Source organism: Gopherus evgoodei, chromosome 4 (genome assembly GCF_007399415.2).
Source record: "Gopherus evgoodei ecotype Sinaloan lineage chromosome 4, rGopEvg1_v1.p, whole genome shotgun sequence".
Lineage (NCBI taxonomy): Eukaryota > Metazoa > Chordata > Testudines > Testudinidae > Gopherus > Gopherus evgoodei.
The window spans coordinates 31496692-31514506 of NC_044325.1; the positions used below are offsets into that span (position 1 = coordinate 31496692).

General features: G+C 38.9%; 1 protein-coding gene across 8 annotated transcripts in view; it reads left to right on the top strand.

Moving 5' to 3' along the window:
- The window catches only part of BTBD7 (BTB domain containing 7), a 112771-nt gene that overhangs the window by 18420 nt on the left and 76536 nt on the right, over positions 1-17815 (top strand). Inside the window, exon 3 of one of the 8 annotated variants that reach the window (XM_030558863.1) lies at positions 2183-2270. The exons of 5 other annotated variants lie outside the window; for them this stretch is intronic. The gene's annotated coding sequence lies outside the window, so the exon portion shown is untranslated. Of the gene's footprint in view, positions 1-2182; positions 2271-6270; positions 6434-16572; positions 16646-17815 lie in introns of those variants that run through there. 2 more of the 8 variants (XM_030558862.1, XM_030558860.1) reach the window with 2 other exon arrangements.

Below are 17815 nucleotides of genomic sequence, written 5' to 3' on the forward strand. Positions count from 1 at the left end.
TCATACTTGCATGATCTTTTCATTAATACCTGTGGCTGCCTTAGGAGGGTCACAAACAGCTGTTGAAGTGCCCTCCACTGTATCCCATACCTGTAACTGCATCCTGCTGAAACAGCAGTGCTCCCAAAAGTAGGAAACAGTTCATGCACCTGATGTGGGAACCGTGCTTTGGCCTGGATGAAGAGGAAAGAAGTGAGGAGTGTGCTGAGCCAGAAGTGTTTTGTGCTACTGTGGTGGCAGGCTGTGAATACTTCCACACAGAGGCTTGGGAAGGACAGACAAGTTCTCCCACAACACACTGCAAAATAAATGAATGGCTCAAGTTAGTGGGACACTAAGAGAAACCTGGGATATGCCTACAGAAATCCTAGCACTTAAATTGGCCTATTGCAGAACCAATGTGGCTGCAGTTACGTGGGTATGAGTCAGGTGTGGCTCTGAAGTCCTGCAGATGGATTTGTCTTACCACAGTGCTTAGACTTGGATAACCTGCAGTGGAGACCTACCTTACGTAGACATCAGTTAAAATGTTTAAAGCAGGGTTAATAGGCTGAAGCAGGGAAACGTATCTAATGTTACGTATGCTGCCTACGTACCAATATGTCCAATACATTTTAGAAACTCATGATAGATCTCTCAGAATGGAAATGTTGCTGGACTGTCAGGCTGCCCAGGTGACATTTATTCATACCATACTCCATGGCAGCTTCACTATACTTTGGGGTAGGAGGTGGATCAGTCTCAAGCCCCACCCCCCAACTAAATCAACAAACAGTATTTGAATAGACCTTTATTAATACAGTCAATGACTACACATTTTTTAATGCTATCAACTTGTTCTTTTGTGTGTGTATAACAACTATTAACATTTTACAAACTGGAAAGACTTTTCTCAGCTACCTGTTGATCTCTAGATGTATCCCATTGTTGTAATGTACAAATCTGAGAAGATTTATGCCTCAAAATATAGCAATGAGACATCTTAACTTCTAGAGTCTGCCAAATTATTACTCTGAAATGAACAAGAGGTCACTGAATGTGGTATTTAAAGTATGTAGCTGCAAATACTTTAGTTTTGAAACTATATATCAGTTATTCCTTTTTTTAATTTTATTTATTATTGTGTGAGTAAAACAGAAATTTCTTTCCTCTCACTTTTTCACCTCCTCCAAGTTTAAAGGAGCTTTTACCATTTTGTGAAATAGAAAGGAAGAAGCAGCAGTGGGAAGTTAAACTGGGGATCAAGTGGCAATATATGTTAACTGCGAAGTGTTTCCTCCTTCACTTGGAGGAACAGAAAAGAGAACTCGAGAGAGTGCTTTGTATTGTTCTCTTCTAACTGTTTGACTAAAAAGCCATGTTGAGAGTTTTCAGAGGTGCATGTTCAGCTCTCCATATAGGGATGACCATTGCAGATAATGGACCAGTGTAAAGAAAAATGTGAGATATTGGATGAACCATATTCTGCTCCCCCCATTCCCCAACACATACACAGAGCATGCAGGATAAAATGAAATGGGGAAGGGAGAAATTTAGAGGACCAGGGAAAGGATAGCGTATTTCATGAAGTATAAAATAGGGCAGAGAGGACTGTTCCATTTTTAAAGGGTAGATTGTAATGGTGTCTTTCCACTAATAAACACAATTCAGTTGACTGGTAATAAAAATAAATATAAATTTTCCCCTCCCCTCCTCCACACATATTAGGATATACCAGCCCTATCCAAAGACAGAGAATACTTGATTTGTGGTGTGGGACAGTTGTAAAGGTGTAAGATATCTGGCTTAGGGAAGGATAATCACTCTGCTCAGGGGGCTATTTTACCACAATAAAGACAGTCTACTTATTCATTTTGCCAGAGGTTCTAGTAGTTACATGTCAAGACTGATAATGCATAATGGTTCACACATTCTGAAGTATGTAGGTGTTGCAAAATTCCGTAAATGAGTTGTGTGTGTGTGTATATATATATATATATATATATATATATATATATATATATATATATATATATATATATATATATATATATATATATATATATATATATATATATATATATATATAGTACTTTTCAATAAAATAGGTATCCTGTTTAGCCTTTTAGTAAACTGACGTGAGTATCTGAAACTTCCTAGATTTTTATGTAAAATTTCTGTTTTGATTGTCTTCATGCAATAGGACAAGGAGCGATCACTTCAGAAATCCAGAAAATGTTTGCTGTAGGAAATCTGGAAGACATAACATCCTCTTCTTGCTACGAGAAAATGTAATCAAAGCTCCAAGTTTGCTATCTAAGTGCTAAAATGGTTCTCTGACTACATCTTTCATTCTTAGCTTAATTGATACCTTTTATTCTCCCATCTAAGAAGAGCCTATTTCTTCCTCATCAACACAATCTTCTTTCAAATAGAAAAAACCTTATGAACAAAGTTATAGCAGGTTGCAGTTACTTTGAAAATTAGATGTAGATAATGGGCTGGCTTAGCTTTTAATATGTTGTGTTTCTGACACTATCTAGAGTTTGTGCTTGTGTATGCAGCTATTGTAGCTGTCAAAGGTCATTGTGTTTCATTATGTACATATGCTGAAATGATTGACGCTGATGACCCACTAGAGATCTCTTTTTAAGAAATTATGAGAGATAAATTTTAGTAGCTAAATGAGAACAGCCATGTTGACTTCAACTTAATATAAAATATGGAGTGGGGGGGGGGGAATCAGTTGTCCATACGGAAAAGAACAGCATAGAATGGGAAATAATTGTAATGTGTAGGCTCTTAAATCAACATTAAAATATTATAATAGCACCATCAGATTGTATGTTTGAGTTATTTCAGTACAAACAAGTATCTGAGATCAGAATGTCTGTGTTTTTGCCTTCTTTTAATGTGAAATTGGCTAAATACAAAAAGTTTCCCTTCGGCTGAGATCTTGCATATCAGGTTTTATCGAGGAGGGTGTGTGTATGCATAACATCTGATTTACAAACTCCTGATGGTGGGTTTGTAACTGAAGCTCTTTTTTCTTAGTGGGTCCTAATAGCAGTTACTGCTATGTAATTTGTCCATGTTTTTGAAGACTGTTCTTGGTTTGCAGGCAACTTGAGTGTAGCTTTTTGTTGTTGCCATTTTTGAGTGTCTTTCTCTCTCTGTCTCTCAAAGGATAGTAGTACAATGTATATAGCTAGCTACACTGTTTGTATGATGAAACTCCTGCATGTCATGCTGACTAATCGTGTCTCATTCTTGTACACTGTTGTGTTGTCTCTTGTCCTATACTTAGATAGTAAGCTCTTTGGGGTAGAGACCATGGTTTTGTTCTATTTGTATGGCACCTAGCACAGTGAGGTCCTGGTCCATGATTAGGGCTCCTAGGCTTTATGGTAATACAACTAATTTAATAATAGTCACAGATATATTGTTAAGATATTTGGAGTCTAATTGACTGTGGCTTAAATGATGGCAATCATTTGTTTTTGCAGTTCATTTGTAAGCGTGCCATTTAAACTCTAGTTTACAGATTCTCTGTTTTGTGACCGTAGTCTGACTTAATACTGACCTGAAACAGGAAGGCCTTTAACATTTGTCCTCCAATTTTTGTCCCACATAAGTAGACCCATCAAGCAGCGTCAAACTTGTAGAAGGTGATAACACTTCTGTCAGGGTTCTTTCCCCACTCTGAACTGTAGGGTACAGACGTGGGGACCCGCATGAAGACCCCCCTAAACTTATTTCTATCAGGGTATGGCTACATTTGGAAGCGGCAGCGCTTTGAAGTGTGAGTGTAGTCAGAGCGGCAGCGCTGGGAGAGAGGTCTCCCAGCGCTGCATGTAAACCACATCCCTTACGGGTGTAGCGTGCAGCGCTGGGAGCCGTGCTCCCAGCGCTGCTGCCCTGATTACACTGACGCTTTACAGCGCTGTATCTTGCAGCGCTCAGGGGGGTGTTTTTTACACCCCAGTTGCAGCGCTGTAAAGTGTGAGTGTAGCCAAGGCCTCAGCTTAGGTTAAAACCTGGTATGCTGCCTCCACCAAGTGATTTAACAAGAAGCAGGGAAAGGACCACTTGGAGTTCCTCCCCCAAAATATCCCCTCAAGCCCTTACACCCCCTTTCCTGGGGAGGCTTGAGAATAATATCCTAACCAATTGGTTAGAAAGTGATCAAAGACCCAAACGCCTGAGTCTTGGGACAATGGAAAAATCAGTCAGGTTTTTAAAAGAAGGATTTTATTAAAAGAAAAGGTAAAAATCATTTCTGTAAAATCAGGATGGAAAATAACTTTACAGGATAATCAGATTCAAAGAGCCCAGAGGAACCCCCTCTAGCCTTAGTTTCAAAGTTACAACAAAACAGGGATAAACATCCCTCTGGCAAAGGATACATTCACAAGTTGAGAAAATAAATATAAACTAATACGCCTTGCCTGGCTGTTACTTGCAAGTTTGAAATATGAGAGACTTGTTCAGAAAGATTTGGAGAAGATGGATTGATGTCTGGTCCCTCTTAGTCCCAAGAGCGAACACCACCAAAACAAAGAGCACAAACAAAAGCCCCCACCCCCAAAGATTTGAAAGTATCTTGTCCCCTTATTGATCCTTTGGGTCAGATGTCAGCCAAGTTACCTGAGCTTCCTAACCCTTTATAGGTAAAAGGATTTTGGTGAACTCTGGCCAGGAGAGATTTTATACTATTGTACACAGGAGGATTGTTACCCTTCCCTTTATAGTTATGGCAACTTCCTACTTTTCTTTAGCAGTGCCACCACTTCATGGTGTATGCAAAATCAGTAGATTATGTTTAAAAAAAATCTTCAGAGATTAATTTCTTGTGACGTGGAAAGTCAGTTTTGCAAAACTAGGTACATCTTATAGACATGATCCAATATAATTGTAAACAGACAGATGTATATCTTGATCTTTATAACAAAAAGGAAAATATCCCTTTATTTGGAAAGATCAAGTAATATAGACAGAATATAGTCTAGTCTAGAATTGTATCCATCTGATCAACTGTATTTAGCAAGAAGGAGGACTCTCTCCCTTTAAGACTCTAGGTAAGAAGTTAAGGTGTGTAGAATGACTTTCAGAGAAGCAGAAGTCCTTGTGTAATGCAGGGGAATATGTTGCAAGTAGAAGCTAAAGTAAAGTCATTTAAAAAAAGTTTTTGCCAGTGTAAAATGGAAGATTAATTTCCACTAGTTTTGAGATAAAGAATCTTATCACTGATGTAGGAAGCAACACCCCTGATGATTTGTGTTTGAATTTAAAGGAAGAAGCTGAAACAAATCATTACTTGTCCAATTTTATTTCTACCTCATGTGGAGCTAATTCATTTGAACTGTATTTTTTTAATACTCGTGCATGAATTATGCTTGCATAGTAAAGCTGTGTGGCCACTTAAGTTCATTTATTAATGGAGTTGCCTGAAAGATGATCCTCAGACCTTTGAAAAAATATAGAAATATCTGAATTTTATGGAAGAATGTTAGTTTGCCCAAATGATCAGGTATCACTGGGAGAGCCTGTTTGATCAGGACTTTATTATGACTGGATATAATCAAATCATGCTAATGTAACTGCCATGTGGAGGGAGAGAAATGCGGCTTGTGTCTGCCCAATGTTTCAGAAGAGAGACAGGGCTGGCTTTATGGACTGCGGGGCCTGATTCGAATACCTGGCGGCAGTCCAGGGCTTCGGCAGCACTTCGGCGGCAGGAGGTCCGCTCCAGGTCTTCCGCAGCACTGAAGGACCTCCCACTGCTGAAATGCTGCTGAAGACCAGGAGCAGGGACACTCCCACCCACACACCCTCTGCCGAAATGCCACCGAAGGACCCCCCTCCCTCCCACGGGAACCGGGTGAGTTTAAAAAAAAAAAAATTAAAAAGACGCCCAATTCCCAGGGAGCTGGCCCTGAAGAGAGAGACTAGTATGTTGTAATATAAGATAGCTTGGAAGGAGTTGGAAGGGGGCGAGGGGTGCCTGTAAACAGTGATTGTCTTCTAGGCAACTTTTATGAAACTATGGGAGATTGCAGAGACACACTGGTGGAACTATTTCTACAACAAAGAGCTATGTTGTACTTTATTGCCTTTTTATATGCACTCCTTTGTAATTTAAATTCCTACTGTTGGATTACATGCTTCTGTTGTAGATGTATTTAGCTATAAGGGTACATAGGGTTCTGATCATCTTCAGTCTGGAGGGAAATTAATATACTGTATTAATAAATAGAAAATGTTTCTTCCTCTTCCCTTCATTCGTGTCAGAACAAAAGGACAGAACAAATGCATAAAGAGAACATCTTGGGCTAGTTAGAAGTTTCAGTAGCTCTTGCAGATGAAGCATACCTACAGAAGAACTGCACCTTGACTGAGCATTCGTTCAGCTAAACCACAGCACAGTGCACCTTGCAAAGAAACTGTCAAAAAGGTAAATTATGAAAAACAGGTGAAAGGTAAACAGACTTTTGGCTTTGTTTGTATAAAAAAAATTAGTCTTCCCAAAGCCTTCCCCCAATCTATTAAAAATTACTTCTAGTTGTTTTCCAATTAATATGGAAAACATTACCCCTGAGCTCTTGTTTTTAATATTTAGATCAGTATTTTCATAAGAAAACATAGTGTAAGTGGTACTTGGATCCTGCAGTTCTGTTTGATAGTGTATGTAAAATAAATCCTTTGCTTTGAAAGGAATTGAACTAGAAATCTTGAATAACTAACCACAGGCTGTTTTTTTTTATTATTTTGGTTTATTTTTTTAGATCATGGTAGGATTACTTGTTTGAAAATGGACAGAGCACAAAGTAAACAACTTCGCTTACACAGTTTTTTCTTAGAGGTTAGGCCCTGGTGCCTAGATACCATAAAAACATAAGAATGGCCATAGTGGGTCAGACCAGTGGTCCATCTAGCCCAGTGTCCTGTTTTCTGACAGTGGCCAGTGCCCAGATGCTTCAGAGGGAGTGAACTAAACAAGATAATTATTGAGTGATCCGTCCAGCGTTGCCCATTCCCAGCTTCAGGCAGTCAGAAGTTTAGGGACACCCAGAGCATAGGGATGCATCCCTGACCAACTTGGCTAATAGCCAATGGTCCTATCCTCTATGAATTTATCTAATTCTTTTTTGAACTCAGTTATACTTTTGGCCTTCACAACATCCCCTGGCAACACGATCTGCAGGTTGACTGTATGTTATGTGAAGAAGTACTTTCTTATGTTTGTTTTTAAACGTGCTGCCTATTAATTTCATTGGGTGACCCCCTGGTTCTTGTGTTATGTTAAGAGATAAATAATACTTCCCTATTCATTTTCTCCACACAGTTCATGATTTTTTTATAGACCTCTATCCTATCCCTCTTTAATAATCTCTTTTCTAAAATGAACAGTCAGTCTTTTTAATCTCTTCTCATATGGAGGCTGTCCCATACCTGTAATCCTTTGTTGCTCTTGTCTGTACCTTTTCCAATTCTAATCTTATTTTTTTGGAGATGAGGCAACCAGAACTGCACACAGTATTCAAGGTGTGTGTGAGAAGCATGGATTTATATAGAAGCATTGATATTTTGGGTCGTATCTGTCCCTTTCCTAATGGTTCCTAACATTCATTTAGGTTTTTTTTTGACGGTCCCTTGCATATTGAGCAAATGTTTTCAGAGCACTGTCCACAGTGACTCCAAGATCTTTCTTAAGTGGTAATAGCTTATTTAGACCCTTGTCATTTTGTGTGTAATTGGGACTGTTTTCCAATGTGTATTACTTTACACTTATCAACATTGAATTTTATCTGCCACTTTGTTGCCAGAGACCCAGTTTGGTTAGATTCCTTTGTCGCTCTTTGCAGTCAGTTTTGGACTTAACTTTTGAATATGTTGAATAGCACAGGTTCCAGTACAGATCCTTGGGCAACCACACTGTTTATCACTTTCCATTATGAGAACTGGCCATTTATTACCACCCTTTGCTTCCTGTCTTTTTAACAAGTTACTGATCCGTGTTCTATAAGATAACAAAAAAATTTCAGTTAAATAGCTGTATGCTGCAAGAGCTTTCTGAGTATTTACCATGCAAATGAGCCTATTATGTATCCCACTTTCTTTCAGAGCTCTTGTGTCCTGTGCTGCTACAGCACACCAAGTTTTTTAGCATGCTGTAAGGTTAGCCAACCTTGTTGTGGAACCAGAAATACATATTTTTGTTTTGGAGATTTAGCAGCATAATAAGTAACCTCACTGAGTTGATGTGTGCTTGATATTGTGTTACACAAAATAGGTATATTAATAAGTTTATCTTCTGTAAGTATATCAGGCAGATAATATAATTAAAACAAAATACTTTTGTCATCGAGAAAATCCTAAATATATGGAGGCTAAAAGAAAGGAAAGCAGCCTTCTTTTTGTGCTTTGGCAGCAAGTTGTGGAACTCTGGGTGCTCAGATAAGCATGTTAATATACATAATCTAGTTTGTTATAAGAACTATGACAATAGCATTTATTGGGCAAACCTGCTACAATCTATAAAACTATATGTTGAGGCAGGAAAGATGGTCTTATGTTTCAGACTTGGGAATGAGTAGGTCTGAGTTCTGTTCCTGGCTCTGCTGATTCCTTCCTCTGGCCTGGTCTACACTACGTGTTTAAACTGATTTTAGCAGCGTTAAACCGATTTTACCCATCCACACTACAAGGCCCTTTATATCGATATAAAGGGCTCTTTAAATCGATTTCTGTACTCCTCCCCGACGAGAGGAGTAGCGCTAAAATCGGTATTACCATATTGGATTAGGGTTAGTGTGGCTGCAAATTGACAGTATTGGCCTCCGGGCGGTATCCCACAGTGCACCACTGTGACCGCTCTGGACAGCAATCTCAGCTCGGATGCAGTGGCCAGGTAAACAGGAAAAGCCCCACTAAATTTTGATTTTCATTTCCTGTTTGCCCAGTGTGGAGCTCTGATCAGCATGGGTGGCACTGCAGTCCCAAATCCAAAAAGAGCTCCAGCATGGACTGTACAGGAGATACTGGATCTGATCGCTGTATTGGGAGACAAATCTGTTCTATCAAAGCTCCGTTACAGAAGACGAAATGCCAAAGCGTTTGAAAAAAAAATCTACAGGCTACACGGTGCTGCGTGACAAGCGTAACGGGAAGCCAGAGACTCAAATGGACGCTCAGAGAGGGAGGGAGGGAGGGGATATTGAGGACTCCAGCTATCCCACAGTCCCCAGCAGTCTCTGAAAAGTATTTACATTCATGGCTGAGCTCCCAATGCCTGTAGGTTCAAACACATTGTCCGGCATGGTTCAGGGAATAGCTCGTCAATTTACTCCCCCGCCCCCCACGTGAGAGAAAAGGGAAAGAGATCATTTCTTGACTTCTTTCAGTGTCACCCTATGTCTACTGAATGCTTCTGGTAGACGCGATGCTGCAGCAGTGAAGAGAAGTATCCGCTCCTCTCCCCTGCCCGGTGGCAGACGGCGCAGTAGGACTGGTAACCGTCCTCCTTATCAACCCGTGAGTGCTCCTGGCTGGCTTCAGGTGAGGCTGGCCGGGGGCGCCTGGGTGAAAATAGGAATGACTTCCGGTCATTCCCAGTAGATGGTACAGAACGGCTGGTAACCGTCTTCATCATAGCAACTGGGGGCTGAGCTTCAATCAACCCCCTCCCTTTCATGTGAAAAGATTCTGTACTGCCTAGACTATCATAGCAGTGGGATGCTGGGCTCCTCTCCCCCACACTGCTTAATGTCCTGCCTGGACTATCATAGCACCGGGAGGCTGCCTCCCCCTCATTTTATGTCACTAAAAACTCAGTGTTTCTTATTCCTGCATTCTTTATTACTTCATGACACAAATGGAGTGGGGGACACTGCCACGGTAGCCCAGGAAGGTTGGGGGAGAAAGGAAGCAACGGGTGGGGTTGTTGCAGGGGCATCCCCCCGTGAATGGCATGTAACTCATCATTTCTGCGGGATCTGACACAGAGCAGCTGTACTCTCTGATACACTGCTTCTCTAGTACATTTGCCCCATATTCTAGGCAGGTCTGACTCAATTCATTTTTAGAAACCATAAAGGAGGGATTGACTCAGGGAGTCATTCCCAGTTTTGCTTTTGCGCCCCCAGCCAATCTCAGCCAGGGGCACCTATGATAGCAGCAGACAGCACAGAAGGACAGATAACCGTCATCTCATTGCCAAATTACACTGGCAGCAGACGGTACAAAATGACTGGTAACCATCTCTGCTATCATGCAAAAGCAAATGAATGCTGCTGTGGCTCAATGGGCTCCATGGTTGCCGTGCTATGGCGTCTGCCAGGGCAATCCAGGGAAAAAGGGCGCGAAATGATTGTCTGCCATTGCTTTCCTGGAGGAAGGAATGACTGATGACATTTACCCAGAACCACCCGCGACAATGATTTTTTGCCCCATCAGCCACTGGGCTCTCAACCCAGAATTCTAAGGGGCGGGGGAGACTGTGGGAACTATGGGATAGCTATGGAATAGCTACCCACAGTGCAACGCTCCGGAAATCGACGCTAGCCTTGGACCAAGGACACACACCGCCGAATTAATGTTCTTAGTGTGGCCGCGTGCACTCGACTTTATACAATCTCTTTTATAAAACCGGTTTATGTAAAATCGAAATAATCCCGTAGTGTAGACGTACCCTCTACTTCTCAAACTTTTGTACTGGTGATCCCTTTCACAAAGCAAGCCTCTGAATGCAAACCCCCCTTATAAATTCAAAACATTCTTTATATTTAACACTATTATAAATGCTGGAGGCAAAGCGGGGTTTGGGGTGGAGGCTGACAGCTCATGACCCCCCCCCGTAATAACCTCACAACCCCCAGTTTGAGAACCCCATCTCTATTACTTTAGGAAAATCAGAGAGACAGAATTGGTGAGGTATAAAATAATACCTTGTTTCTCTAATATCCTGAGACCAGCATGGCCAAAATACTACTGCATACTTATACTCACTTAGGAAGTTATTTATAACTCCCTCTGTTACCTCTCTGATCAATCTATAAAATGGGAATAATACTTACCTATTTTATGCGGTATCGTGAGACATTTAGATATTAGTGTTAAACCCCATAGAAATGCCTATAAATAAAAGCAAATCTATTTTGGTGGCCCAGAACATAAGAATTCTGAATTGCCTTTGTTCATGTGCTTGTTTGTATGCCAATTCCAAGAAAACTGTTAATTTCTGTTTTGTATGATATTGTTAGTATAAGCTCTGAGAACAAACCAAATGTGCACATCTACTCTTAAGAGTTCTTTCAAATTTGAATTGTGAAAGGCTTTAACAAGTCTTAATCTTCTTCACATCTTTTAAAGAATGGATTTTCTCAGTGCATAAGAGAGCTGCTGCTTTTTAGAGTTGAAGATGCCATTTATTTATATTTTTTTAAAAATCTGTTTAGGTTTGGGTAATCAACTTACTGATGCTTACTAAATCGTTAGCACTGTAAACATACTGTACAAGAACCCCAGCCACTTCTCTAGTAGATTTTTTGACCACTAAAAGATTTTTTGTCTTAAGACCTTTTTTTTTTTTTGGCACTTTGACTATGATGTGCTTGTGCTGATAATAGTGGCTTTTGCCTTGCGCAGTGTTTCTAAGAAAGTTGGGCTGCATATTTGAAAACTAATTATAGCAGTTGCCAAACAAAATGGCTGAAGCTAGTTATATGCTGCGGAAAATATAAACCTGAGTCTCAGATATTTGACTCAACTAGAATGAAGACTTATCATATAGCTGTTAGTTTTTTTTTTCAAGGGGAAAAAAAATCTGTCCAAGCAGTTTCCTACTTTGGTTTAAGCTTTAACTGATTCTTCCTGGAAAACTCATACAGTAAACAAGACTTATGGTTATATAACACACACAAATATGCTTTAAAACCAGCAGTATATTTTATAAATATACAAGAAATTTAAAAGCACATAAAATGTTTTCAACTTTGTTTTTAACAGCCTGAAATATTCCATGACAATTATATTGTCCATCTTTACTTTGCTAATGCCCCTGCAGCATATTAATTGTATTAAAAAGAGGATTTACTTATTCTATTTTGTGTACTTAAAAAAACAGAAAAAGAATACTTCCTTTTGATTTGTCCAGAATGTCTTTTGAATTTCAGATTTCTCCAGAATATACCACAGTAGCGTGTTATGTCAGAAGACATTGTAAATGCCAGAGATCAGCTAAAATTAGGGGGATTTTCCTCGTTTTTCATGTTCTTTGTAAAGGTGTGCAGTTAGACTTGGAACTGTTCAGAGAGATTTGCATAGGGTTTTTTTTTTTTGCGGGGGGTGGATATCTTTAATGCTGTTGCATACCAGAGATGTAAAGACATTTTGTCTTTGAGTCAGATAAAATTAAGCAACTTTCTAAAAATGAGAAGTCACTGCAGAAGACATGCAGTCGTGTGTAATTTGAACAGAAGTCCTAGAAGGTAAAAAGGGTGGCTTTTTGTTGAATTTGCTAGACAGAAAAATGCTTCATGTTCATCAAATTCTCAAATGAAATATGAATTATTAAAGTCTGCATGTAAATCTGATCTATGCAAGTAGGTTGATTTTTAAGGTTAGAACACATGTAACAAGCTGGAAGGAGTGCTGTGATAAGATTGAGATTCAATTTGTCAGTATATTAAAACGTTAAATTGCTTAGGGGTAGCTTGGTACAATATATAGGGACTTGTACTGCTATTGTATTAGGCTGCTGTATAGCACAGCATTTTATTGTTGGTTTTGTTCTTCTGTCTGGCCAGTTATATAAATGCTGCCCTTTTGGGGTGTGGGCATCAAAATCCTTGCATTTAGCATTTCCTGTTAAGATTTTTTGATTGCTGCTAGGACAGGATGTGTGTTTGAGTCACTTTGCAGACCATCCCAGATTATCATTTTGAGCTGCATTGATCTGGTGTTGGGTGTCAAATTCCAACTTTGCCTAATGTGAATGGCCTTGAAAAGTTGACTACTTTTTGTAAATACACCCTCTATTTTCTTCCTCTTGTGTACTGCACCTTCAAGGCTACACATGTGACACTGTGGATGAGAAAAGCTTGGATGTTGTTCTCACCACTATGGCACCAGAGAGCTTTGCTGGTGTTTCCTTCTCATTTAAGCCTTGTTGTGAAGGCCTTAGAATGAAGGACCAAGGTTACTGTGCGGTTTTTTTTTGTTTTTTTGTTTTGGTTTTTCGGTTTTTTGTTTTTCTCCTCCAATTTGTAAAACACCACTTTTTTACAGGGAAAGGGTTACTTTTTTATCCTAACTTCATAAAGGAGCACATTGTCCAAAGCTTGTAATTCTTCAAGAAAGCCAGAAGAATAGTCTTTCCTAGTACAACTAACTAATTAGGCCTACTCTTTGTACTTGCTCCTTAGTTACCTCTGATACACTTTTATGCCTAGTATGAAGTTTAGCGCAAGCTAGTTTGAATGTGCAGGTTTCTTAATGGTCAGAAATGTAGATTTAACTGTCCTTTCTACTGTGACTTTGCTTACCATTTTGATGCCGAGAACTGTGCAACAGCCTCCTTTGCAAGCACAGATTTGGAGCTATAGATTTGGACTTTCAGGTTTTTGATGCTAAACAAGAAGGATAAACTCAAGATTACTTTCCATCAGCTATGTTTCTTCCTCTTTTGGTCTAAAACTATGACCTTGATATTTGTGGTCAGGCTAGGTAATTGAAAGGTTCCATAGTTTCTCTAGGTTTTTTACTGTTGTGTTCAAATGCTTTAACTACATCAAGCCAGATTTCTACAAGATTAACAGTAGTGTCAGCTTGTAGTTGGTTGGGCCCCTCCAAAATCTCCTTCAGTTGGTTTTGTTGTGTAGCACCTTCTGTAAAGTTCCTTTTTAGTGTAAAATATGCTATGTTTTGCAAATGTATGACACTTATGGTTGGACCTTGCCTTTCAGATGTTACTTCACTCATATTGTCACTAATGTCCTCGAACTGACATGTCTACAACTACACTGCATACAGTTGTTTTTATGGTATAATCACAGCGCTGTGCAATTTCTTGGCTGTCTTAAAGTTAATGCATGAAAATGGAATCTTAATGTGTTACTTGATACTAAGTCTAAGGAATTGTTGGGTGAACCAAACACTATAATATCCCTAGCCTAGATAAAAGCAATACGAAACAAGTATGTAATTTATGCAGCTGGGATTCCTAACTCTGAACATGAGTTCTTACTGTGGCCAAAAGGCTAATGTGATCCTTGGAGCTATAAACAACACTGTCGAACAGGAATAGGGAGAGGCTGTATTACCTCTTTGTTTGGCACTGATGGTGATCACTGCTGGACTAGAATGTCTAGTTTTAGTGTCCACAGTTCGGGAAGGATATTGATCAATTAGGGTTCAGTGAAGAGCCACAAAAATGATTAAAGTTTTGGACAACATGCCTTATGATAGACTCAAGGAGCTCAATCTATTTATTTTAACAGAAACTCAGACTATATGATCACAGTGGTCCCTTCTGCCTTTATAATCTTTGAACTCTTGTTTGCTCTCTGTGTAAAATGTGTTCATTTTCAGTGGTTCCCAAACTTGAACAACCTGTGAACTCCTTTCACTAAAATATCAAGTCTCGTGAACCCCTTCCTAAAAATGAATATTTCCAGGATTTTCTCCTTTACCTGAGTATAAATTATAAAAGCAGTGATCTTGTTAATATGAAATTTGTTTTTATAACGTGCTTATTACACACTATTAATTATTATTTATCATTACAGTATTTTTATTACATTATGAAAACGGCAACACTCTTCCAAGATCTCACTTTCATAGCTTGTATCGCTTTGAATAAACTTGCTATAAGACAAGATTCCTATGTTTAATCAAGGAGTATCAGATGCGAAACAGCATAAAGGTATTTAAGAAGCCAACTCAGAGTTCCTCCTACACAAGCATTCAGGTCTTGAGCAGTCCAGGCAAACAACGCACGTTACAACAAAGCTTAAACCTGTTTTTCATAATTTTAAAAACAATAGTAGCTGCCTATTTAATTTTAAAAACAGCAAAAAATGTCCACCTCCTTTTCCATTTCTTATAAGGACTCTTGAAATTTAAATCTCCTCAGTGTGATAGATATGCTTGCTTTGATCTGCTTAGCTCTTGGAAGTCCAGGGTCTCTGGGCTGCTGGCCCTGTGCTGCCCAGGGTCCCTAGGGACAGCTGTCCGCTATTAGGGAATTTTTTCCCGAGAACCCTAGTTTGGGAACCACTGATTTAAATAATAGAAATAAAAGCACATCATTTTGGTGTTAAGTAACTTACTAGTCTGTTCAGTTTTAAGAGTAGGACATTTCATGATTCTCTGGCAATAACTCCAATTCCAGAAGAAATATATAGAAGAAAAACAAGCTTTCAAAATATGAGGGGGAGGAAAATATCAAATCTTCTGTTGTTGGCAGTACTTCATGTTTTTACACTTTGTACCTCTTAATTAAATCGCAGTGGTTAACAGAAAATTGCATGAAAATGTGGTGTTAATAGATGACTTGTATACAAAAGCATGGCTGTTACCCAAAGTTCAGTCTACACACAGTTTTTGTTATATGAAAGTTTCAGGTCCAGTGACTTTCAGCAGTCAGCCCAGATCCCTCAGATGTTAGACCCTTATATATTCTCTGGTTTTGAGAAAAATGGGAAGCTTGTTATATTTCAGGCGTAGCGGCTGACTTTGACTGGACTTGTTAGATTTTTATCTTTCTTTTTCATTTAAGTAACTGTTTAATCTGTAAGCCCCTCCTTGCCTTCCAAATGGTGTTCGAGAGCACAGTTGAGGCTTCTGACCAAATCGGATATTGCCATTTTCATGGGTCTCAATCTCTACTTTCAAATACTAGTTAGTGCATTGCAGACTTGATATCAAGAAGTTGGGCACATTCACTTAACTCTTGTGTATGTTCATGTATTCTATATGGTGTCCACTATCCTTTTTCTGGATGTTTTCCATCCTCAAAGGTCAGCAAGTCATTCCAGTTCTCTTTTTAATAGCAAATAATTAAATGAATCTCTATAAACTTCAGAAATACAGCTTTCTCTTCTTCCCCCACCCCACAAAAAGAGAAACATTAGTTCTGTGAACAAAAATTCCACATCCAGGACTTTTTGGTTCCCGGCAATATATATTATCAAACACCTAAAACAATCAAAGGAGGGAAGCTTCATATTCCATTTGGGTGTGATAACTGGTGTAAGGAGAGATGAAATCTTCAATTTATAATTGAATGTTGAATACATGTTTATGATTTGCCATAGCTTTCTGCTATGTCCATTGATCTCCCTATGTGGCGGATCTTCACCGCAGTGTATCAAAGGCATCATTGTCAAACATCTCTATGGTTTGGCTGAGATTTTCAGCTAGATGGATGATTTCAGTTCATACCTGGAAGGCTGACTGCTGTCAAGCTCAGATGTAAAGATGTGGCCCTTATGCTAAGTACGCTACATATTACTGATTTAACCAAAAAGTAATTTTAATAGGCTGAAAATAATCAATTAAGATTTACTAAAGTATTCCATTATACTTACAGTTCATATATGCGGTTAATGACCATACTGACATGAACATTCAACAACTTTGACCTATAAGATATAATTGACTATATGTAAGTAATTTAAATATATTCTAATTACATGCTTTCTTTCATACTTCTATATCTTGGGCTAAATAATTCTTTCAATATAAACATTACAAATATGCAGCCCTTTCCACATATATCTCTGTGCTATTTGCATGGTAGCTGGTGAAACTCCTGTGGTTTCTGTAAAAATGGCCATGCAACACCAGAAAGTAACTTCAAGAACAACAAAGAGACTGCTGAAGAGGAGATAAAACAGCAGACTTTCAAGTGGGAGGTTTTGGTCAAGTTATGCAAAGCGTATTTTACTAGATGTTTCACTAAATTCCTCCCACGCTGATGATTTTTTTACATTAGATATTCTAGATTTGTTGAAAAGATTCATTTTGATTATTAATAGTATTTAGAATATATATAGCATCTAATATTTTTGTAATCTGTCTCTGGCTGAAATTTGCTTGCAAGTTTGGGAAGTTTTAGCAACTACTTTTTAGTCAATGTATGCAACACTTGAGCAGCTTTAAATATTTACGAATTCTATTATATCGTGTAAATTTACAGGCCACAGCATTAAAGATATCCACCCCCCGCTCATCCAAATATTTCATTGACTTCAGTGGGGACTTTGGGTACCCAAGAAACTTACACCAAGAGTTTTCAGTCAATTGCAATATAAGGACTTGTTACTTACTGTATGGTGTCTAGTGCCTTTTGCAAGGGTGCTGAGCATCCTCAACTTCCATTGAATCACTGTCTTGAGGGTACTCAGCACTTTTCAGGATCAATCCTCAAGTTCAACTAACACAAAAGAAAAATAGGGCTGAGGGAACAGAATTTAAATGACTCTTTATAATTGTCAGTAGCTGTGACAGCTTTATGTCATGATATTTAAGAACAGAAACAAGAGAACCTTGTAATCTTTGCTCTTTAGTTATGCATCCTGGAAGGCACTACAGTTGCTGAATAGAGAGCGCAAGAAAACCAGAGTATCTTGTTTTATAGAAACTAAATCTACTTATAATTAAACCAAATTTTGGAGTTAACAGAAAAAAAGTTCACACTGTCATGGTCTTCTGTTTGACAGGTTTTTCTGAGCCCCTGTGCTGTTTGAGACAGTTTTTGTTTTTTTTCCCCTCTGTTGCTTATGTACAGAGCTTGAAAAACTTAAACTTATTGGCCCAAGCCCTAAGCCTTCTA